This window comes from Schistocerca serialis, chromosome 10, assembly GCF_023864345.2.
Source record: "Schistocerca serialis cubense isolate TAMUIC-IGC-003099 chromosome 10, iqSchSeri2.2, whole genome shotgun sequence".
Taxonomy (NCBI): Eukaryota; Metazoa; Arthropoda; class Insecta; order Orthoptera; family Acrididae; genus Schistocerca; species Schistocerca serialis.
Genome location: NC_064647.1, coordinates 249,175,947 through 249,198,606, shown reverse-complemented (window position 1 = coordinate 249,198,606; position 22,660 = coordinate 249,175,947).

Here is a 22,660-nt window from a genome sequence, read left to right as displayed (position 1 = left end):
ATAAAAACCACTCTCCCGGAGGAAACCTAGAACCAGAGAGACCATCCGGGAATCGTCAGCCAACATCAAAGGTAAAGTGTGGGGGAGTCTGTACTTAGCACGCAGAGCCAAAAGAAGGGGGCATTCAACCAAAATGTGGGCCACTGACTGGAAGGCTCCACAACCACATAGCGGGGGTGGCTCATCACGCAAAAGGAAACCATGGGTCAGCCTGGTATGGCCAATGCGGAGACGACACAGTGTGGTCGAGTCCTTGCGGGAGAGGCTAAAGGAAGAACGCCATGGGCCTGTATTCACCTTAATGGCACGAAGTTTATTAGACAGTGGAGTAGCCTCCCAAGAATTGGCCCATGACTGTGCAAAGTGGGATTTGATGTGAAGCCGTAAATCCGCTGCAGGAGGGGTTACAGAAAACGGGGGGTAAGTAACTGCTCCCCCAGCCAAACGATCAGCGAGCTCATTACCCGGGATACCCACATGGCCTGGGACCCATAGGAAGTCAATGGAACAAGCAGCACGGTGAAGATCAGCGAGATGGTCATGGATGGCAGAGACCAAGGGATGGCGCGAAAAACACCGGTCAATAGCAAGAAGGCCACTCATCGAGTCCGTACATAACAAAACGCGGTTGTGTTGGGATTGTTTAATAAAGGTAAGGGCCCGGGAAATTGCCATCAATTCCGCAGTAAACACCCCACATGAGGGTGGCAGTAGATGATTTTCCGTTCCAACAAAGGACGTGAAGGCATACCCAACATGATCAGCAGATTTAGAGCCATCAGTGTAAAAAACAACAGCATCCCGAAACTCCCATAAAAGTTGGCGGAAAAAGGAACGGAACACCACCGGGGGGATGGAATCTTTCGGACCGCGGCGGAGATCCATCCGAATTCGAGGCCGAGGAACTAACCAAGGAGGGGTGGAGGGGAGGGAGCGAGGAAGACAGGACAAAGAAGGAAGCCGAAAATCACGGGTAAGAGACGCAAGGCGCAGCCCAACCGGTAAACCCGCCCGAGGGCGGGAGTCAGGCGGGCGACGTCCATGGTCTGGGAATAGGATAGAATAGGAAGGATGAGCGGGAGAAGAACGGATAGTAAGGGCATAAGACACCAGAAGCTGTGACCGCCGAACAGAAAGGGGGGGGATCCCAGCTTCAACCAGGAGACTATCAACAGGGCTAGTAGGGAAGGCACCGGTGGCCAAACGGATACCACGATGGTGGACTGGATCCAGCACGTGCAGCGTGGAAGGAGCAGCTGAACCATAAACTTGACAACCATAGTCCAAACGTGACAGAACTAGAGCACGATAAAGACGGAGAAGGAGGGAACGGTCCGCACCCCAGGAGGAGTGGGCAAGGAAGCGAAGGACATTGAGTTTACGGAAACATCCTACCTTCAGGAGTCTGATATGGGGCAGCCAAGTGAGCTTGTTGTCGAAAAGAAGACCTAGGAAACGAAACTGTGGAACCACAGGCAATCTTTGTGCAGCGAGATAGAGCTCTCGATCAGGGTGGACCGTAGTACGGCGACAGAAGTGGACCACCCGCGATTTTAAAGGAGAGAATTGAAACCCGTGGGAGAGGGTCCATGCAGAGGCACGCCGTATAGCCACCTGGAGCTGCCGTTCTGCAGATGGCATCGAGGAGGAACTAACCCAAATGCAGAAATCATCCACATACAGGGCAGGGGCGACCAAGGGACCGACAGAGGCCACAAGTCCATCGATAGCAATGAGGAAAAGAAGGACACTCAAGACAGAACCCTGTGGGATGCCCGTCTCCTGGGTCCATGGAGAACTAAAAGCAGTACCAACTCGAACTCTGAATGACCGATGGATCAGGAACTGGCGGATAAAAATCGGGAGTGGGCCCCGAAGACCCCACTGATGAAGGGTTAGTAAGATGTGATGGCGCCAGGCCGTGTCATAGGCCTTGCGAAGGTCAAAAAACACTGCAACCAAATGGCGGCGCTGGGAAAAAGCCTGCCGAACTGCGGATTCCAAGCGAAGCAAATGATCGATTGGAGATCGTCCCTCTCGAAAGCCACACTGGTAAGGGGACAATAGATCCCGAGATTCGAGGACCCAAGTGAGCCGACGGGCTACCAGCCGTTCAAGTAACTTACAACCAACATTGGTCAAACTAATTGGCCGATAACTATCAACAGATAGGGGGTTCTGACCAGGCTTAAGGACAGGAACCACAATGCTATCCCTCCACTGAGAAGGGAAGTCACCCTGGAGCCAGATACGGTTAAACACCCGAAGAAGATGGTGCCGTTGTGGAGCACTGAGATGTTGAAGCAGCTGGTTACGAATGGAATCTGGGCCAGGAGCCGTATCATGAGAAGCAGATAGAGCAGAAAGAAATTCCCATTCAGTGAAAGGTTCGTTGTAAGATTCTGACTCACAAGTGGTGAAACATAAGGTGACAGCTTCAGCCTGCTGTTTTTGATAAAGGAAAGCAGCTGGATAGGAGGCCGACGCTGATGCCACTGCAAAATGGGTCGCAAGATGTTCTGCGAGAACTAATGGGTCCGTACAAATGCCATCTGGGAGGTGAAGGCCTGGGAGGGTGGACTGCCGATGGCAACCTTGGAGAGAGCGAAGTGTAGCCCATACCCGTGACAGAGGGACAGTGGAACCAAGGGAAGAAACGAATCGTTCCCAACATATCCGCTTGCTCTGTTTGATTAAATAACGGGCTTTAGCGCGAAGGCGCTTAAAGGTAGAAAGGCTGGCTACAGATGGGTGCCTCTTAAAGTGTTGCAAAGCTCGACGGCGATCACGGATGGCAATGGCAATGGCCGTACTCCACCACGGGACTTGCCGACGACGAAATTGTCCAGATGAGCGCGGGACAGCAAGGTTAGCAGCGCGAACAATCGCGTCAGACACGTCACGTAGGACGTCATCAATACAACCCGACAAAGAGGGAGAAAACTCGACCTGTGCAGTATATAGAGGCCAATCGGCGCGGTGGAAAGACCAACGAGGTAACCTCTCCATCGGGGAGCGGGAAGGGAGCGTGATAAGCAACGGGAAATGGTCACTATCACAAAGGTCGTCGTGTGGCGACCAGTGTAATGAAGGGAGGAGAGAGGGAGAAGAAAGAGAAAGATCAATGGCAGAAAAGGTACCATGACCAGCACTGAAATGAGTAGGGGAGCCATCATTAAGAAGGCACAGGTCGTGGTCTGCAATAAATTGGTCGATAAGAAGACCTCGTTTAGATGGAAAGGCACTGCCCCACAAAGGATGATGAGCATTAAAATCCCCAAGGAGGAGGAAGGGAGGAGGAAGTTGCTGAAGAAGGGTGGTTAAGGCAGCAGGTGTAAGAGTCCTGTCAGGAGGGAGATAAAGATTGCATACTGTGACTGCAGAGTCTAAGTGGACCCTAACAGCAACTGCTTCCAATGTAGTTTGGAGAGGAATCCACGTGCTAGCAATGTCTGTACGGACCAACGTACAAACGCCACCAGAAGCCCGCAAGGGTCCGACCCGATTTCGACAGAAAACACGGAACCCACGGAGGGTCGGTGAGTGAGCATCAGTAAAATGAGATTCCTGGAGAACCACACAAGCTGCTGAGTAGGACGAAAGAAGGGATTTCAATTCCGGAAGGTGACGATAGTAGCCATTACAATTCCATTGGAGAACCACAGAACGATGGTTTAAATGAGGGCTGAACACGCTAAATCCAGTCATACCGCCGGGTCCCCACCCGTCACCGACAAGGAGGGGGCGACATCCATAAACGACAGGTCAGAATCCGGTTGTGAAGCCGGGGAAGGGACCTCCGGTGACACCAGAGGCTCTTTGTCCCGGGACTTATGTTTCTTCTTCTTTTCAGGCTGAGATCGAGGAGGGCTGTGTGGCATAATGGAGCCAGCTGCGGCAAGATCAGGAACAGAAAGAGACCGGGCGACCTGGGGGCCGATAGACCGCGGCTCTCGCGGTCGCCGCGCTGCAGCAGACCTTTGACCTGGAAGGTGCCGGGAAGGGGCATCCCGGGAGAGGCGCCCTTGACCGGCAGACGCCGAAGGAGTGGGACACTTCTCCGGCTGGGGAGGGGGAGCGGCGCCCAGAGGAGAAGGTGTGGGAGCCGCAGGGGAGGGGGGAAGGAGAGGGGTCCGGGACGGGGGTAAGGAAGGGGGAGGAAGGGATGAAGATGTAACCAAGGCGTAACTAGATGTCAATGGACACAGGGTGCAATCGTGCATATTTCTTACGGGCCTCTGTGTAGCTTAAACGATCAAGAGACTTATACTCCTGTATCTTTTTTTCTTTCTTATAGACTGGGCAATCTGCTGAACGTGGAGAATGACTACCATGACAATTTACACATACAGGAGGGGGAACACAGGGACTCCCCTCATGGAGTGGACGTCCACAGTCACCACAGAGAGGGTCCTGGGTACAGCGAGAAGACATGTGGCCAAAACGCAAGCACTTAAAACACCGCATAGGAGGTGGGATGTACGGCTTCACATCACAGCGATAGACCATAATCTTAACTTTCTCAGGAAGGGTATCCCCTTCAAAGGCCAGGATAAAGGCACCAGTATCAATACGATTATCTTTAGGACCCTTCTGAACACGCCGAACAAAGTGAACACCCCGCCGTCCGAGATTGTCCCGAAGTTCCTCATCAATTTGAAGGATGAGGTCTCTGTGAAAAATCACACCTTGTACCATATTTAGAGACTGGTGAGGGGTAATGGACACGGGAATTGTGCCAAGATGGGTACAGGCACGAAGGGCCGCAGATTGGGCAGCCGAAGCAGTTTTTATCAGTAACGAACCCGACCGCATCCTGCTCAGGGAGTCCACTTCGCCGAACTTGTCTTCAATGTGTTCCACAAAGAATAAAGGTTTGACACTGGTGAAAGTATCTCCATCAGTCCTGGTGCAAACTAGATAACGGGGGAAAGGCTTTGCCCCTAGACGACGGGCCTGACCCTCCTCCCAGGGGGTAGCCACGGAAGGGAAGGCCGAAGGGGCAAGAGAAGCAGCACTTGAGGAATCAGTACCACGCAGAGAGACGGCCGCAGAAGAGCGGCCAGAGGTTTGGACCCTTATGCGTTTCATCTGCATAACGTCCGCCCTGATACCACCCACTCCGATCAGGGGCTCTCCGCACGGGCGCCACCCAGCCACAGCAAGGGCCGTCTGGCACGGCGGCCATTGCCGGGAGTTCCGATGCTCCAGGATGACGAGCAACCACTCCAAGGCATGCATGAGGAGGTCACAGCTCAGGTATCAGAAGTGTGATCCCTGTGTGTTCAGGGGGCTCAACCAAAAGGGTACATAGCGACCCCACCACACGGGCTGGCTACCGTGCTGGCTATGCACCCTAGCATCGGACAACGACGTAGAAGAAAAGGTGGAATATACTAGGAGGGCACACGTCGGAGACACTAGGTAAGGTGCTCTTCCCCAAATGGCTCACACTACGGAAGAGAAATTTTGGAATGGAGGTCAAACCCCAGAGGGGACCAAGGAATGCCGAAAGGAGGAGATGATTACGCAACAAAGCCGGAGTGTAAAACCAACAGAACCAGGAGGATAGCGGGGGCCAACATAAGCAAGGACACCAATAGAGGGAGAGGAGAGGGCGAGGGTAAAGGGGTATGGAGGGGAAAGGAGGGGAAGGGAAAGGAAATGCAGCCCGGGAGAGAAAGAAGGCTGCAATGGCTCGGGGCCCCGTGCTCGCCACGCACGTATCCACAAAAGAGTTGTGGACCCCCTGGGGGGGACGCTCTACTGTGGCGGGCGATCAACTTATTCCAGAGCTTTGCTAATTTCATCCTGTAGTGAGCGTGTACTTTCTGCGGTGGAAAGGTTTGTTGGTAAATTGAGCTCAATTTAACGTTCTACACGGGATTCTCCACGTCTAAAAATGCGACTGCATTTTCACTATGAAGCGGGACTGGAAAAGGTGTGTATAGTATTTTTTAGCAACCGTTAAATGTTACATGCATGCCTTTGTAGAGTTTTTGTACATAAAATTACTCACCAATCCCTACCCGTGGGTAAGAGGCAAATCAGCTGCCTACAATTTTAGCAGTAGTTTCCTCGTTCAAGGTTCTTTCACCACGGATTTCAGTTTCTATCAACGCGAATAAACGCTGATTTTTCGAGAATCTTCGGAAGTTAACGAGTGCCAATCATAACCCAATGCTTAGTCAATCGTCTTCTTTAATATTAGCATATATTGTAAGTAAAATGCAATGTTATATTAAATTTTCCATTTTTATTATTATTTATCTGCATTTGTCATAAATTAACGATAATCTCAATTTTGAGACCTGTCACTTCGAAAAACTTTAGTAAATTAGTAACTTGTATCCCAAGTTTTCCGTTTCCGTCATAGAAATAACGTTTTCTGTAATAACTGACCCAGTTCTAAAATGGTATAAGTAACACTTTGAGCTTAACGGACCGAAAGTAATAGTTCGATCATTCTAGGAACTACCACAGACCAACGTTTCTCATGGCGATTCAACAAAGCTCACGTTGCAACTTTGTTCCCAGAACTGATCGATTGCCCTCGGTTCTGAATGGAATGGAAGGCTGAATCAGAGACTCCGCAGTTTCTGTGAGAAGCTAGGCTGCGACTTCCTAGACTTACGTGATAGGTTTGAGGGCTGTAGGTTCTCGTAAATGTGCCAGGTAGCTGATTATGTGTGAGGAGCAGACCGGTTTTGTAGATAAGGTGGCTGTTGATCCAGTCTACACGACAATATCTGTAGAGCCCTAAGAATTGTCAGTGTAGGTTACAAACGAACGCGCCCCAGGAGAGTATTAAAATCCTTGTGATTAACTGGCGTAGCATGCGCAACGAAGTGCGAGAATTTGAAGGCCTCCCAAAATGCAGCGGAGCTCCCATACCACTAGGTACAGAAAGCTGGTTAAAGCGCAAGATTGATAGATTTGTGGGGAAAATGTAAGCGCATGCTAAAGGATAGGCCACTGGGAAATGGTGTGGGTGTATGTGCTGCGATAGACAAATTCGAATCTACCGAGATAGGAATTTAAGCCGTATGCGATACTGTTTGGGAAAGTGTGTCATGGATGGGCGTAAACATTAAGCTGCATCCACCTACGAACCAGACAGTTACCCTGATGTGACCAGGATGTTGAGATAACACCTAAGTTCATCTGTAGGTAAGTTCTCCAATATTACTGTCAGCACTGGAGGACATCTTAATGATCTACCAATAAAGAGTAAATTACAGTTTTGTAGGTAGTGGATGTGACAAGATATCCTGCATAATAGTAGTAAACGCGTTCTCTGAGAAGTAACGAGATCAAATTGTTCGGAACCCACACATAGTGGATACTAATTACAACTAACAGCTTCGAACAGACCTGCCCACTGAGGATGCCTACACAAACTGTCAGTGACTATGACGAGCACTTGGTTTAAATATTGAGAAATATACATATGTGCAGTTCACAAAACGAAAAACGGTATCCCAGGACTACAACGTCAGTCACAGATGGCGTCACTCAAGTCATACTAAGAGTTCTGTGTAACAGTTTGTGGCGATATGAAACTGAACGACCACGCATGGTCAGCAACGTGGGCAGAAAACCGCTGCTCATTGGACATACGATTTTCACGAGACGAAAACTGATGCATCTGACACCCGTGGGGAACGAAATAACTGGGAACGAAAACAGAACTTACGTCAACGGTAGGCCAATAGTGCACGGACTGGGAGCGTGATAGCATTCAGAGAACGGGAGGCGTGAAGATGCCGGAGCGACTGTTGTAGCATCCGATTTGAAGGCATTACCGGCGCCCGTACTGACTACAGACAACACTGGAGGCTGCTGTGAACATACTGTCCAGGAACTCTCAACCTGTACACCGACCGAGTCGCCGTGTTCTCGTGGAGCGAATGCGAGACAGGGAACAGAGAACAGGTCCACTGCGGCTGCACCGCTGTCTCTACGGCTGACCGGCGACCGGTGCAGGGTCCTAGCTGCGGGATGCTTGTCTGACGCCTCACGAGGGCAACTAAAATTCGAATTTCAATATTTTGTTAGTTCCTAGCGGCCGACTTTGAATATTAGGAAAATCCAGGATACACTCAAAAGTATTTTTTTTTTCTTATCGTAAAGGCTCAACAAACTACCATAGGTATAGGCATTACGGTCGGAAATGGTGTGTATATATATCTTCATGCAGTGAAACTGACAGCGAGCCGGTTACCCACACAGTATTCGTGGAGTACTTCAAAGTGAGGGAACTTCGTGACTTCCATCAGACCTTAGAGGGATGCAAGACACCTGACACCTAGCTGCCAGATTCAGTCAACAGCTGAAAATTAGCTTCCCATTAGACCATTAAGGAAATGGAACCTCAAAGTAATATGCTTGGCTCTGATACTTCAATACCTAACCCTTCTCCAAAAACACTGACAGCGTTGTCTGACTTAAGTCGTGTAGCCCCACGTCCAGGTTAAGAACCAGGCTGATAATCTGGTTGAGATTTTATGCCAACGAACGTGAATGCCAAAAAAAGGTGTAAAATGCCAACTAATGCAAAAAATTGTAAAATTTATTCTTAGCGAACACTCCTTACGTTCGCGGCATATTCAAACGCACTTTGTCATAAAATTAATACTAAAGTAAACAGAAAAATTATTACGAAATCGGCAAGACTCTGATGAGTATTTCGATACAATATTATGTACAAACATGGCAAATAAACTATGAAAAATACAAACGGGGTGCGCCACCTAAGATTTACCGGGTTGTGTGACGTGTTCGTATAACAAGCAGGAACTCCTGCCGCTCTATAAAGCATAAAGAGCTTACTATAATAGCACCATTTATTAATTCTTTTGAAAGTGCCCTTAAGTCCGAAAGCATTGTGCAGTATACAACCTCAAGATAATGCTAGTGCCAAATGGCTTTACAGTCACTGAATTAACGGTAATGCGAAAAACAGAAAATGCAACGGCGTCCAAGAAACAAAGGAGTACACACCAAGAACACACAGTATAAAAGGTTTATAATAAGAGGTTACGTATCACAAAAACTATCTTAAAGCACTCAGCAAGGCATTTTGTATTTTTCTAGGCGTGAAGATTGACTATAGAGTAAACTGGTCAAATCACATTTTAGACCTTTACAAGAGACACGGTTCTTCAATTTTTGCAATACGCATCATCTGATAGTGCAAACTGAAGCATTAAAAAAGCAGCCTACTAGGGTTACTTCCATTCTTTGATGGCATATGGAATTATTTTCTGGGGAAATGAACCTCTACCTAAGAAAATATTCGTTACTCAGAAGCGTGTTGTGAGAGATATGTGGTGTAGACACTAGATGCAGTTGCAGATGCCCATTCCGGAATCTGGGAATTCTTACAACTACTTCTCAATACATATATAACTTGTGTGTTTCATAAGTAAAAACACTGAATGTAACAGCTAATACCTTCAGTACAACACTAGGAAACATGATTTCCACACTGAAGCTCAAAATTTGAAGGTTGTGCAGGAGGGTGTACAGTACTCTGCTATAAAGATATTTAACGCTCTTCCTGCAGAAATCAAATTTGAAATAGCCAAAAATCTACATTTAAAGAGATCCTGAGGCAACTTCTTTTAGCCATGTCATTTTACAGTTTGGAAGAGTTTATGAAGCACTGCCCTAGAATAAAATAACATGTATCATATAAATTTAACATTAAGCTGTACATTCTTGTCACATATGTAACTCTTTTAGTGTTAACTGCTTACATTTAACTCTCTGGGTTATATGACCTTTTCATATTTACTTTACTATGTGTTATACTTTATAATCTGGAGGCCTAACTTTTCACATTTCGTCGTATTGTGTTACATATCGTAGTAGTTACTTAACTACATGATCTTTACTTGTAAACAGTGTTCAAGTAATTGTCACTGACAATGTATAAATTGACACACTACACCCATGTGGAATTCTCGCAGTTGGATCCATGGTGCAATAAATAAATAAAATACACAAGGTTCCTTTAAATGCTAATGACGTAAGAGGGACCACTACGAAAGGAAAGTCAGTAGAGCAGGAGCACCGGTACATAAATTGTGCAGAGCACGCGGTAAGTTGTACACAGCAGAAACAGGGCACAATCTCCATCTTCTATTCAACGAAAACGTAGGCACAAACAGTGAAACTGCATCCCGAAAAGCAATAAACCGTGCGATGAGTAAATATAGACGAGCACGTGCAAATAACGGTTACACCAGCAAGTGTCACTTGCTGAACCCTAGACTACTAAACCCTCGCAAAATTTACGATTGCAGTAGCCTAAAAAAAACAGGACATATTTTACTTTATTTCACACGTAACAAACGACTGGTCATTTAATAATGCCTTTAGACTTGTAGGGTTAATCTAATTGACGAACTTTAAATTTTCACGCGTTACTTGAATGAGTGAAATTATCTACTCAACGAATAAGACCTTAAGCAGATTCACAGCTTTTTAACTTTTACTGAGTGAGACCAAACTTACGTACCGCCACGCCGCTGCGAATTTGCCTCAGAGCTCCGCTGTCGCCGGCTGCCAGAGCACTGTGTGCCCGAGACACGGAAAACAACGGTCCTCCACAACGCCCTCTGCTGGAACACTCGCAAAAGAACAACAACAAGGACTGTATCACACTATCACATACCTCTGTCAAATGTCGTTTGTAAAGGACGTTCTATAAAAGCATTACAGTGTACTGAGATAGTTTTACATCTTTTATAAAAGTTAGAGAGTGATACTAGCTTTTGTATCAGTTTCCTCGAAGAAATTCGACAGCCTGTTACGGATCTACTACGCAATTGCGAGATTCCTTTCCATAATAGCTTCAGCTCCCGACAATCAATAATGTTATTTCATTTCGTCGCCATTGTAACTATATTTTGCTCTTGTATTTTCCTCGCAGCATTTAGAGTTTTTATCAGAGTTGCTTGGATTTTATCGAGTCTTTTAGAGATTGGCTTATACTCAGCTTGAGTTCTAGTATCAGCTTGTGTGGTGTCTGCCCTCTGTTGTAATGGCGAGAGCGAAAATCGTAATTTTAGGTGTAGTTCTAGCGCAGTCCCGTTTAGCTCCCTTTTAGTGGTCCGAATACACAGAATGCAGTCCCACTTACGTGTCTCGAAGACTTCTTAAGTGATACAGCCCAGCGCGATATAACTCACGGACAGTATCCATCAGAGACAAGAGTTTCGTGTGTAGTGCTGCAGGGATGTCTGATGGGACAGCTTTCCTTTCTCTGTACTCCTAAAAAACTGACGGATGCGGTGGCCAGCACGCCGGGACTCTAGGCCGACGATGCTGTAGCGTACGGGAAAGTGTCATGGTTGAGAGACTGTAGGAGGAAGCAGGATGGCTTAGACAGAATTTCTTTCTGGTGTGATGAAACGCAGTTCGCTCCAGGTGTAGAAAGATTTAAAGTAATAGAGGTGAGACGGAAAAATAACGGTGTAGCGCTCAAATACATTGCTAGTAGTGTGTTGCTTGATACAGTGCTTTCTATTAAATATCTACCAGTAATGTTTGCAAAGGAACGTACAGTGGAACGAGCGCGTAATGTCGGTAGAAGGGAAGGAGAAGTAAGGAAAGTCTAGCTCATCCGTCCAGCAAACCACGTGTAGGACACACCGGTATCAGCGAGCCTTGAGTACTGTTCGAGTCTGCGATACCCAGCAGGCTGGATTAAAGAAAGACTTTGAACGAACAATTTCAGAAACGGGCTGCTACGTTTTTTTACCAGTTGGTTCCGTCAGTACGAGAGTATTACGGAGAAGCTGCGTAAACTGAAACTTACATTACTGGAGGAAGGCGACGATCTTTTCCCGAATCACTGCAGAAGCAGTATTTGTGGTGTGGAAGCGTATAAACAATCGTTTTCCTTTTCCTCAATTTACGAGTGAAACAGGTAGAGGATTGGGTAATAATGGTAGAAGATACCCTCAGTCATTGTGGCTTGTGGAGTTCGTACATGTATCAATGTATGTATGAAGATAGACGTAATTGTTTTTATTTTTGCAAATTTGTTTTCAAGTTTGCTTTCAAACTTCCTCCTCCGCTGTGCAACATAAATATTTCTGTTTTGCTTCCTGTTTTCATCTAGCGTTTTCATCTTCATTTATCTCACCAGGTGTCCCTTACTGTAGATTAGCTGCCCACTGCAGACATCTCATCACTGTTGCCGTCTCGTATCCTGCTGTCCCTAGAGTCGCAGAAATCACTTGTGTTCCACGTCTCCACCTGAACACCATGTGGATTTCAACGAAACTTCCAACTCTCGAGAGGTAATAACCACATACCTGTCGTAGGGAAGGGGCGAGGGGGGCAAACGAGGTGACGTAGAAGGTCAGTTCTTGAACGTCTGAAGCCCAAACATTGAAATTTTGCACATACGCTACTCATTACCTGTGTAAAAATAATAATAATTTGGCGGGGCCGGGAGGGGGGGGGGGGGGGAGATATGCCGCTACCATCGCATGAGATGAAGTGTGGGGCAGGAAACGTGGCATAGGAATATTCGGTAACGATCGATATTAATATCGAATCCATAATTTTCAGGGTCGCTAGTGTCATGGCTGACGGTCCCGAAGACGTTTCACCCCTAGAGTTCGGGGGTAGAAGGGCGCGCCAGCACTGTGTCGTGTGAGCGTAACTGTGTGACATCTGAAGGAATTTGTACCAAACTTGGCACATGTAGCGCTTGTTCTTTGAAATAAATCATTGTGACAATAACACACCCCTACCAGCACCAGCCCTATGGCTGAGGGTGGACTCGAAAATCAGATACATAGAATCATAACTCGGAAAGGACTGGAACTGTGTCAACCAAATTTTTGTATATTCATGAGACATTACTTGTATAACAATACTGTGGGAGTAATATAACTGTACCACCCCTAGTGGTTGGAGTGGGGGTGAGAAGGGGTGACATGCAATAACACCCTAAAACGTCTGTCGGTATTCCTTTCCCGTAACTAGCTGACTTGGAATAAAGTGAGTCCGTAATTAAAACTAGTTTCGAAACGCCATAGGAAGAGAACCACCACTCAGAATGATATCAAATTTGAACAGCATATTATTAACGTCATGGTGCACAGAAGTAACGAAAACTTTACCAATAGATGGCACTGTAAGCGTCTTAAGGTAAATGAGGTTTGCTACAAATGACATACAAATCACGATACGACGTCTATGGTTTGAGTTGCATATTACACCATCCGTACTGTTCAATGTAAATCACTGCACAAGTTAATCACTCAACAGTTGTGCCGCTGTTTGTTGGTAAGCCCATCCAACACCGCTTGGTCGTACCACATCTGAAGGGAAATATCGGTTTATAATTTTCCTGAGGTCAAAAACCGCATAAATAGCAGAAGCAAATCGATTTCTAACTGTCGTGAGACTGGCGCATGTTCAGTATGTGTTTCAGCGTTTTCTGTCGCAAGCTGAGGTCGAGAAACAGCACGTTCCCCAACAGATCGGAACGTCTCAGGGGTCGCGTTCAGATTGCGTTGCGCAATACGTTCCTTCAGTTCAGCGACGTTCGTAACTGGAACACTGAAGACAACGTCTTTCAGATAACCCCGCAGCCGGAGCTGACACGGATTAAGGTCAGGTGATCTGGACGGCCAGGATGAAAGGAAATGACGGCTGATAGTTTCAGCATTTCCGAAATGTCTCTGCGGCAGCCGCTTCACTGTCCGTGCAACGTGCGAAGGGGCGCCACCTTGCTTAAAAGTAGTCCTACCCACACATCCACGCTTTTCGAGACTTGGAATGACGTTGGTGCGCGAAACACTCTCATAAAGTGTACCGGTGTCGATACAGGTAACAGGACCCGCAGGACTAATCTCTTGGAGAAAATGCTGCCCTGCGATAAGCGATGCCGTCAAACGAGCACCACACAGTCGGCTCTGCAGAATAACGTGGCACCGGTAGATGCGTATTTGGATTTCCCGTTGCCCATATTCTGCACTTCCGCGTATTCACGTGTCCTTGGTGCTTGGAGATGGAAATGGGCTTTGCCCTTCCACAGTGTGTTTCCTGGCCACTCACTGTCAACTTGAATGTGAGCAAGAAATTCCAGAGCGACCGTTTGTCTTGCCTGTGGGTCAACTGGAAGCAACTCCTGAACGTGGGTGATTTTGTACGGATAGCGATGCAGAGAGTTTCGCAGGACAGGCGTGTCCAGCGTTCGGGAAATTCGGCGCGTGTAGTGCACCTTCGCACACCAACGCTCGACCCCTTGAACTGCTTTCCTCCCTCTGCCACACTGCGCTTCAGCAGAACCTGTCTCTTTGAATTTTGTGACCATTTTCTCCAGACCCTCGGCAGACGCCGGACCAGTGGCTTCTTTCTTCCACAGGTCTGCTGGCCCACACTCGCCGTTCTGCTGAAAGACCTCCACCAGCAGCCCGCGATCCTTCACGGAGGCAGTCGTGTTGGGCGTCTCGGACGCACACTGAGCAATGGCCGTGGGCCGCGCGTGGTTGTCTCTCTACAGCTTCTGAAACCAGAAATTCAACTGCGGGCGCCCCGCGCTTTGAAAGTACGGTGTGCAGCGATACCTGTCTCTTACTTGGCGTTGTTCAGTGCGTCAACTATGTCGCGGGAATGAGATCCACACAGAACCAAAAAGCAGTACGTCTGGCTATATACTTCAGATTCGTTTAACGTTTTCTCTCGAGTTGCGTCATATAAAACAGCGAAGAATCAGACAATTCGACATCTACATCTACATATATACTCCGCTAGCAACGAAGCGGTGTGTGCAGAGGGCACAGTTCACGCCAAACTCATATATCCCCGTCTCTGTTCCACTCACGCATCGCGCGAGGGAAAAACGACTGTCTCAACGCCTCAGTATGATCTCTAATTTCTATATCTTTGAATGGTGATGATAGCGCGATTTGAAAGTTGGTGGTAGTAATATATGCTCTACATCATCTGCGAAGATCGGATTTCGGAACTGAGTGTGCAGCCAGTTCCGTTTAGCTCTCCGTCTTTCTGCAAGTCTGTCCCACTTCAAACTTGCTATGAGATTGGTGACGCTCTCACGACGGCTAAATGTACCACTCACGACTCTTGCTACTCTTCTTTGGACCTTCTCAATCTCTTGAATCAAACTGCTAAGGGTCCCACACAGACGAACTAAGATATTGTAAGCTATTTTCTTTGTTGAAGGACTGCATCGCTTCAGGATTCTACCAATAAACCGCAATCCAGAGTTCGCCTTACCCATCACTTGCGTAATCTGATCATTACATTTCAGATCATTTCGAAATGTCACACCCAGATAGTTGACGGGTGTTACCGCTTCCAAAGACTGGGCATTTATTTTGTACTCGTACTTTAATGGGGATTTTCGCCTTGTTATACGCAGTGGGTTATACTTACTAATATTGGCAGATAACTGCCAGTCATTACACCACGCATTTACTCACTCGTTCTTCCTCCACTCCGTACGTGAATGGAACGGAAGACAGCAGAAACAACTAGTACAGTGGGACGTACCCTCTGCCACGGTGAAGTCGCCACTGGAGCCGTAAGCCAGCAATGAAGCGTGGATCACTGGCACACCGTGCAGTTGTACCACTGTCCAAGAGCGGGAGCCGGGGCGGCTCGGCCGGCAGAGCACCAGGCTTTTAAGCCGGGGGTCCGGGGTTCGAGTGCCTGTGGCGTATATGGATGTGACTGCTGCCGTGGGTAGAAAACTTGTCCAAAAAAAATGAAAATTGCAGACGGAGATGCAGTTTTTCTTTCTGGTGGACGCTGCGCTGAGCTGACAAAAGGAAAGGCGTATTTGTAACAAATTTACCTAATAAACGAGGAGTTAAGTGTGGACGACGTCAGATAATAAGTCAGTCAATGCTTTTATCTGCGACATTTGTGTGTTCGCGCAACGAAACAATGATCTTTCCTTGAGGTGACATCTCCTGTGCTGCCTGGCTGACAGAAACAAACCGATGGTCCGCCGTGTTGATTTAAGTATTTGTGAAGTTCACATCTCGTATCTGGTGGTTTCACTGTGCATATTTGCGTACCACGGAAACGTGCACTTTAAGTAATACAGCACGTTAAACATTTATCTAAAACGCATAGTTGTCAGTAAGGTTTCTGTTGTTCAGGTGTCGCATCGACGGATAAAAATCCTGCAGCAGGGACGAAACATTTTGATATACCGAAATGGATTAGCAACTTGTAACAATAAGATGAGCGAAAGACACATCAAAAAATAAGGTAAACACCGTCCTCCACTATTAAATAAAAAGTAGATAGGGACAGCGAGGCAAACGAAATTCACTACGTAAATGCTAAGTAGTTCTAAGTTCTAGGGGAGTGATGAACTCAGAAGTTAAGTCCCATAGTGCTCAGACTCATTTGAACCACTAGAGACATTACAAAAACCATTACAAAAAAGTCACTTGTTATCAAGTAGGTGACTGGTTTGAACACCGCAATGCTACATCGATGTAGACGTCTGTAATCTTCAACCTAATGTCAAGTGCTTGGTAGGTCTGTGCCATTGTACTAGTTATTAAGACTTCTTGCTGTCCCGTTCCCTACGGAGCGCAGGAAGAACGACTGTTTTAATGCCTGTGCGCTCCCTAATTGGTCTGCTGTTGTCCTTATTGACATGTGTGTACCTAACGATTTCTCTCCGCTGTCGAGTTCTGGCGCAAAGATACACCATGGCCGAAGTTAGGATGTTTAAGCGCGGAACGAGAGAGATGGACTTTGACTTTCAACCTGGTCGGGGAAGTTTCCTCATGTCGGTTTCGCGTGATTACGCCTGATATGGCTACAGAGAGAGAAAGATAGAGAGAGAGAGAGGGGGGGGGGGGGGGAGGGAGTGAGAGAGGGAGGAAGTGGAGGGAGGGTGAGTGGTAGCCTGCGACGGTGTTGGCCTGATGGTAGTGGCATGGGGTGGTGACACCGTGTTCTCATACTTCGCCCTGCTATTTAACAGGTTGCGAGTTCCTGTCGGCTTCCATCAAGGATTATATTTTCCTACAGTGCAGCGAAACTGATAAAGATTCACTGCCGTGCAATTTCTTCCAAATGAATGCCATTAGTTCATCACCTCTGTTGTAATATAAGCGTGTAAAATTTTGCTACAGCACACTGCCATGATCTCTGAATTGTGATCTTCAACAAACCATACTTACCGAATCTTGAGAGCTTTTCAACTGTTTTTAGACAGCGTTGGCAACCACATGCAGTCCCTTACTTTGTGTGCTGCGGTAAGGTGTTGAATAATAGAGCAGACCTCCCATTACCCTTTTTAAGTGTTGATAGACTGCATTGGCAACTGGATGCACTCCCTTACTTGGTTTGCTGCGATAAGGTGTTGAATATTAGAGCAGACTTGCCATTACCCTCTTCAAGTGTTGGTAGAATGCGTTGGCAACCCTTTGCACTCCGTTGCATGGTGTGCTGTGAGGAGATGTTGATTTGTTAGAACAGAACTCCCCTTACCCTTTTCAAGTGTTGGTAGACTGTGTTGCCAACTGCATTAGTGTTCTGCATTTTATCCTTGTATATTCTAAATGTACGTCTGAGTTACAGACACATCTGGATGGAATTATCTGGGTACAGAGGAGTAGTCTTTCTGTACCTGTTTTGTGACAATCCTTCGATCTCTGAAGTAAACAAATCGCCCAATTGCGCTAGTCTCATTTTTATAGCCATTATGTAAACAAACTGCTCACGTGGGCACTCGATTTGTGTATTTAGGCCATAATTAATGGCAATAACTTAGGGTAATTACTCTAATTTTTATGCAAGGTAGCAGCATGTTTACTTAGGTATCTGGATGGTTTTAGCTTAAACAAGTAACTGTAACTTTTAATTACAGTAGTTTATGACTGGTTTGCTGTTGGTCGTTCCCCACCTGTCCCTCAGCGCCTCCACCAGCCCTCTATACTGTCCTTCCAGCATCTCAAGACTTCATCTAAATCGCTCAAGATGCAGCATCAGTAAATACGGGTGATATTGCAAATTCCCAGTACACCACCCTGCGGTTTTGGTCTAGTCTTCGCAAACAACGTTATTTACGGTTTCGTGACTAATTTCACCAAGTTTTTTTTCTCTTTTTTTTGTAGAATGAGACACACGAGTATGGATTTCGTGGCCGTTCTATAGATTTTAAGGAAACACGCGTAAAGTACACAGCTTTAAATGTTTAATAACAAACAACACCAACATAAGACACTGTTTATAGATTTTAGGTCAATTTCTCGACTTTCACCCGTATTCTACAAATACCTAAAACAAAGGCCAACGAAAAATCTTTTTTGGTAAACTTTTTTTACTTAGATAGCTGATTTTTATAGATTTTTATGAGCTGAATCAAAATCTAGCCTTATTTTTTTTGTACCACCCATAGTTTTCGAGCAGTATGCTTTTTACTATATAGTATACAAATCCTATAGTATATGGTAAATGGGAAAATTAATGAAACTCTTTGTTACAACATAAGCATGGTTTCTATTTACAGTAATCTACTTAAAACAATGATATGTGTTACTAGAGGTTTCACTTGTCAGCTGGAATACGTTCTTATTTTCTTTCTCTTTCTTCTTTGAAACTTCTTGTGTAGCTTTTTCTACGAAGAGTCGCTTGCTGAACTTCTTGGTGATGTGACCAACAGTGGTCCCCCCATCATGTTGGTGTTCCAGCCGCCATCGTAGCGGTTTTCCATCACTAGTTTTGTATGAATCAATAAACAGCCTCCAGTCTTCGTTTTTGTATTCAATACCACACTCATTCATCAGACAGCAAATGTCTGAGAAGTACACTAAATCGCCTTATTGTTGAAAAAACTTGAAAAATTGCTGCCTCTCTTTCTGTACATGTATATGCTGGTTCCATTCTTTTAATCTAGAGCCAAGCAGTTCAGCTTTTTCTTTCGTTAAGCCCAGATCCCTAACCAAATCATTAAGCTCAGTCTGAGTAAACAATTTGGGCTCGACACTTTCTGTATTACAATGGAATTCATCATCATGTGGTTCATCTAAATCAGATTCTACAACAGATAATACTTCTGTTGGAACAGAATCTAAATCATCTAGTGGTTCAGGAACCGGCAAATCTACATCATACCCTACTGGCTGGCTGGCGGACAGAAGGTTAGGGTAGCTTATTACGTTCTTGGTTTTCGAATTATGACCAGTAATGTCAGCACTGTAGAAGAAGCAATCATCGGAATGATTTCTTGGCTCCCTCTATATCGCAAATGTAAAGGCTTTTTTCTCCTTTTTGGACCATTTTCTCCGATCTTCAACACTCATAACATACCTTAAGCGGCATCCAAGATTTATCTTCATCACAAAGTTTAGATCCAAGGTATGATATAAAACCTTTTTCACGAAGTCTTTAATGTATATTTGGTCTTTTTTAACCTAAATCACCACAAATATAGCAAAAATTGTATTGAGCACATGTACAGGAAATGGGAAAGTGAGGTTAGGTTGACAGTAAACAAAACACCATCTGTTAACACAAAAATAGAATCGACCTCTTTTGCCAGCAAATGTTTTTCCGCAGTACAACCAACGTCATCTACATTCCTTTTTAAATTATTTTAACTATATCAGAGCAGTTAAATTCTTTAAAAATATCGCTTAATTTAATAAGTTTAACTTTAAAATGTGAAGAACATGGGTGGTACAGTTTTTTAAGTATCATATTTGGGTTTCCCACATTAAACTCGTAAGAATAAGTTTTTTCAGCAAAAAAGTTTTTCCATCGTTGGCCGGCGTAATTTTACCGATTTTTAAGAGGTACGTAAATACAGGTTTTCCATAAAATTTTTATCCATTTTCTCCATAAGAAGCTACTTTTTTCTCTTACTTAAAAATATTGCGGTAATCTAACAAACTACACGAATATTCGGCGCTAAAGAATTTTTATTTAGCAGCAAAACAAGCACAGTGCCGAAGCTTCTAACAGCACACCAAGTAAGGGAGTGCGTGTGGTTGACAACGCAGTCTACCGACACTTGGAAAGGGCAAGGCGAGGCCCGTTCCCACAATTCCACACCTCCTCGCAGCACACCAAGTGAGGCAGTGCACGCGGCACTCAGCTCCCCACCTGTTTGCCTTGTGCTATGCGCACCGCAGCAGCTGGCACAACTCTGGCGCACCGCTGTCGTTCGCTTTCACTCTAATACACAGCTCTTAGGCAAGTTATCTATCCACAGGTATTTCAGTTTAAAAACGCTATTTGGCTCAATGTTAGATGATGCTGCAAACACACGGAAAGATCATACAATACCGAAGACAAATATCCTGCAACCACTTAAAACTCGGGTTACTAAATTATCTTAATTGCTCAATATTGAGGTATGCTCTCATCCATCAAAGCCATGCTCTGTTACAATAGATTTACTATTATAGGTTTGACTTCATTAACAGGTAAGGCACTGAATCTTTATTTACGAAATTTTATTTTGACAGCTAATAACTGTAAGTTTTGCATGTGTTGATATTTGAGTAAGTACTTTGTTTCACAATGCATTTAATCACTACACACTAATAAAACCATAACTAATTTTAAAAACTCCGTGGACCTCTGCCCAAACAGTTACTTTAACACACACACACACACACACACACACACACACACACACACACACACACACTTATATACACACAGCGCGCTAATGCCTAATGGAATGACTAAACATGGGCGCTAGTCCACTTCAGTTAAACACTTAACGTTCTAAAAGCTCTCAAGATTCGGTAAATATGGTTTGTTAAAGACCACCATTCAGAGATCATGGCAGTGGGCTGTAGCAAAATTTTACACATTTACATTACAACAGAGTCTGCGTACCAGAGGTGACGAACTAATGGCATTCATTTGCAAGAAATTGCACGGCAGTGAATCTTTATCAGTTTCGCTGCGCCGTAGGGAAATATAGTCCTTGATGGAAGCCGACAGGAACTCGCAACCTGTTAAATAGCAGGGCGAAGTATGAGAACACGGTGTCACCACCCCATGCCACTACCATCAGGCCAACACCGTCGCAGGCTACCACTCACCCTCCCTCCACTTCCTCCCTCTCTCACTCCCTCCCCCCCCCTCTCTCTCTCTCTCTCTATCTTTCTCTCTCTGTAGCCATATCAGGCGTAATCACGCGAAACCGACATGAGGAAACTTCCCCGACCAGGTTGAAAGTCAAAGTCCATCTCTCTCGTTCCGCGCTTAAACATCCTAACTTCGGCCATGGTGTATCTTTGCGCCAGAACTCGACAGCGGAGAGAAATCGTTAGGTACACACATGTCAATAAGGACAACAGCAGACCAATTAGGGAGTGCACAGGCATTAAAACAGTCGTTCTTCCTGCGCTCCGTAGGGAACGGGACAGCAAGAAGTCTTAATAACTGGTACAATGGCATAGACCTGCCAAGCACTTGACATTAGGTTGAAGATTACAGACGTCTACATCGATGTAGCATTGCGGTGTTCAAACCAATCACCTACTTGATAACAAGTGACTTTTTTGTAATGGTTTTTGTAATGTCTCTAGTGGTTCAAATGAGTCTGAGCACTATGGGACTTAACTTCTGAGTTCATCAGTCCCCTAGAACTTAGAACTACTTAAACCTAACTAACCTAAGGGCATCAGACAGATCCATGCCTGAGGCAGGATGCGAACCTCCAACCATAACGGTTCCAGACTGTAGCGCCTAGAACTGCTCGGGCACACCGGCCGGCAATGTCTCTAGTGGCTACATGTTAAAAACTACTGTCTATTGGACGTCAGATTATCCTACATTTGGATATGTGTTACTAGATCCAAAAATTTCTTACTACATTTAGGAAATTATCATGTCTAGTGTCTAACGATTACAAGGTATTATCGGTCCTATCTTAGCACTTACGTAGTGAATTTCGTTTACCTCGCTGCCCCTATCTACTTTTTATTTAATAGTGGAGGACGGTGTTTACCTTATTTTTTGATGATGTCTTTTGCTCATCTTATTGTTACAAGTTGCTAATCCATTTCGGTATATCAACATGTTTCGTCCCTGCTGCAGGATTTTTATCCGTCGATGCGACACCTAAACAACAGAAACCTTACTGAAAACTATGCGTTTTAGATAAATGTTTAACGTGCCGTATCACTTAAAGTGCACGTTTCCGTGGTACGCAAACATGCACAGTGAAACCACCAGATAAGAGATGTGAACTTCACAAATACTTTACGGCGGACGATCGGTTTGTTTCTGTCAGCCAGGCAGCACAGGAGATGTCACCTCAATGAAAGATCATTGTTTCGTTGCGCGACCACACAAATGTCGCAGATAAAAGCATTGACTGACTTATTATCTGACGTCGTCCACACTTAACTCCTCGTTTATTAGGTAAATTTGTTACAAATACGCCTTTCCTTTTGTCAGCTCAGCGCAGCGTCCACCAGAAAGAAAAACTGCATCTCCGTCTGCAATTTTCATTTTTTTGGGACAAGTTTTCTACCCACGGCAGCAGTCACATCCATATACGCCACAGGCACTCGAACCCCGGACCCCCGGCTTAAAAGCCTGGTGCTCTGCCGGCCGAGCCGCCCCGGCTCCCGCCCTTGGACAGTGGTACAACTGCACGGTGTGCCACTGATCCACG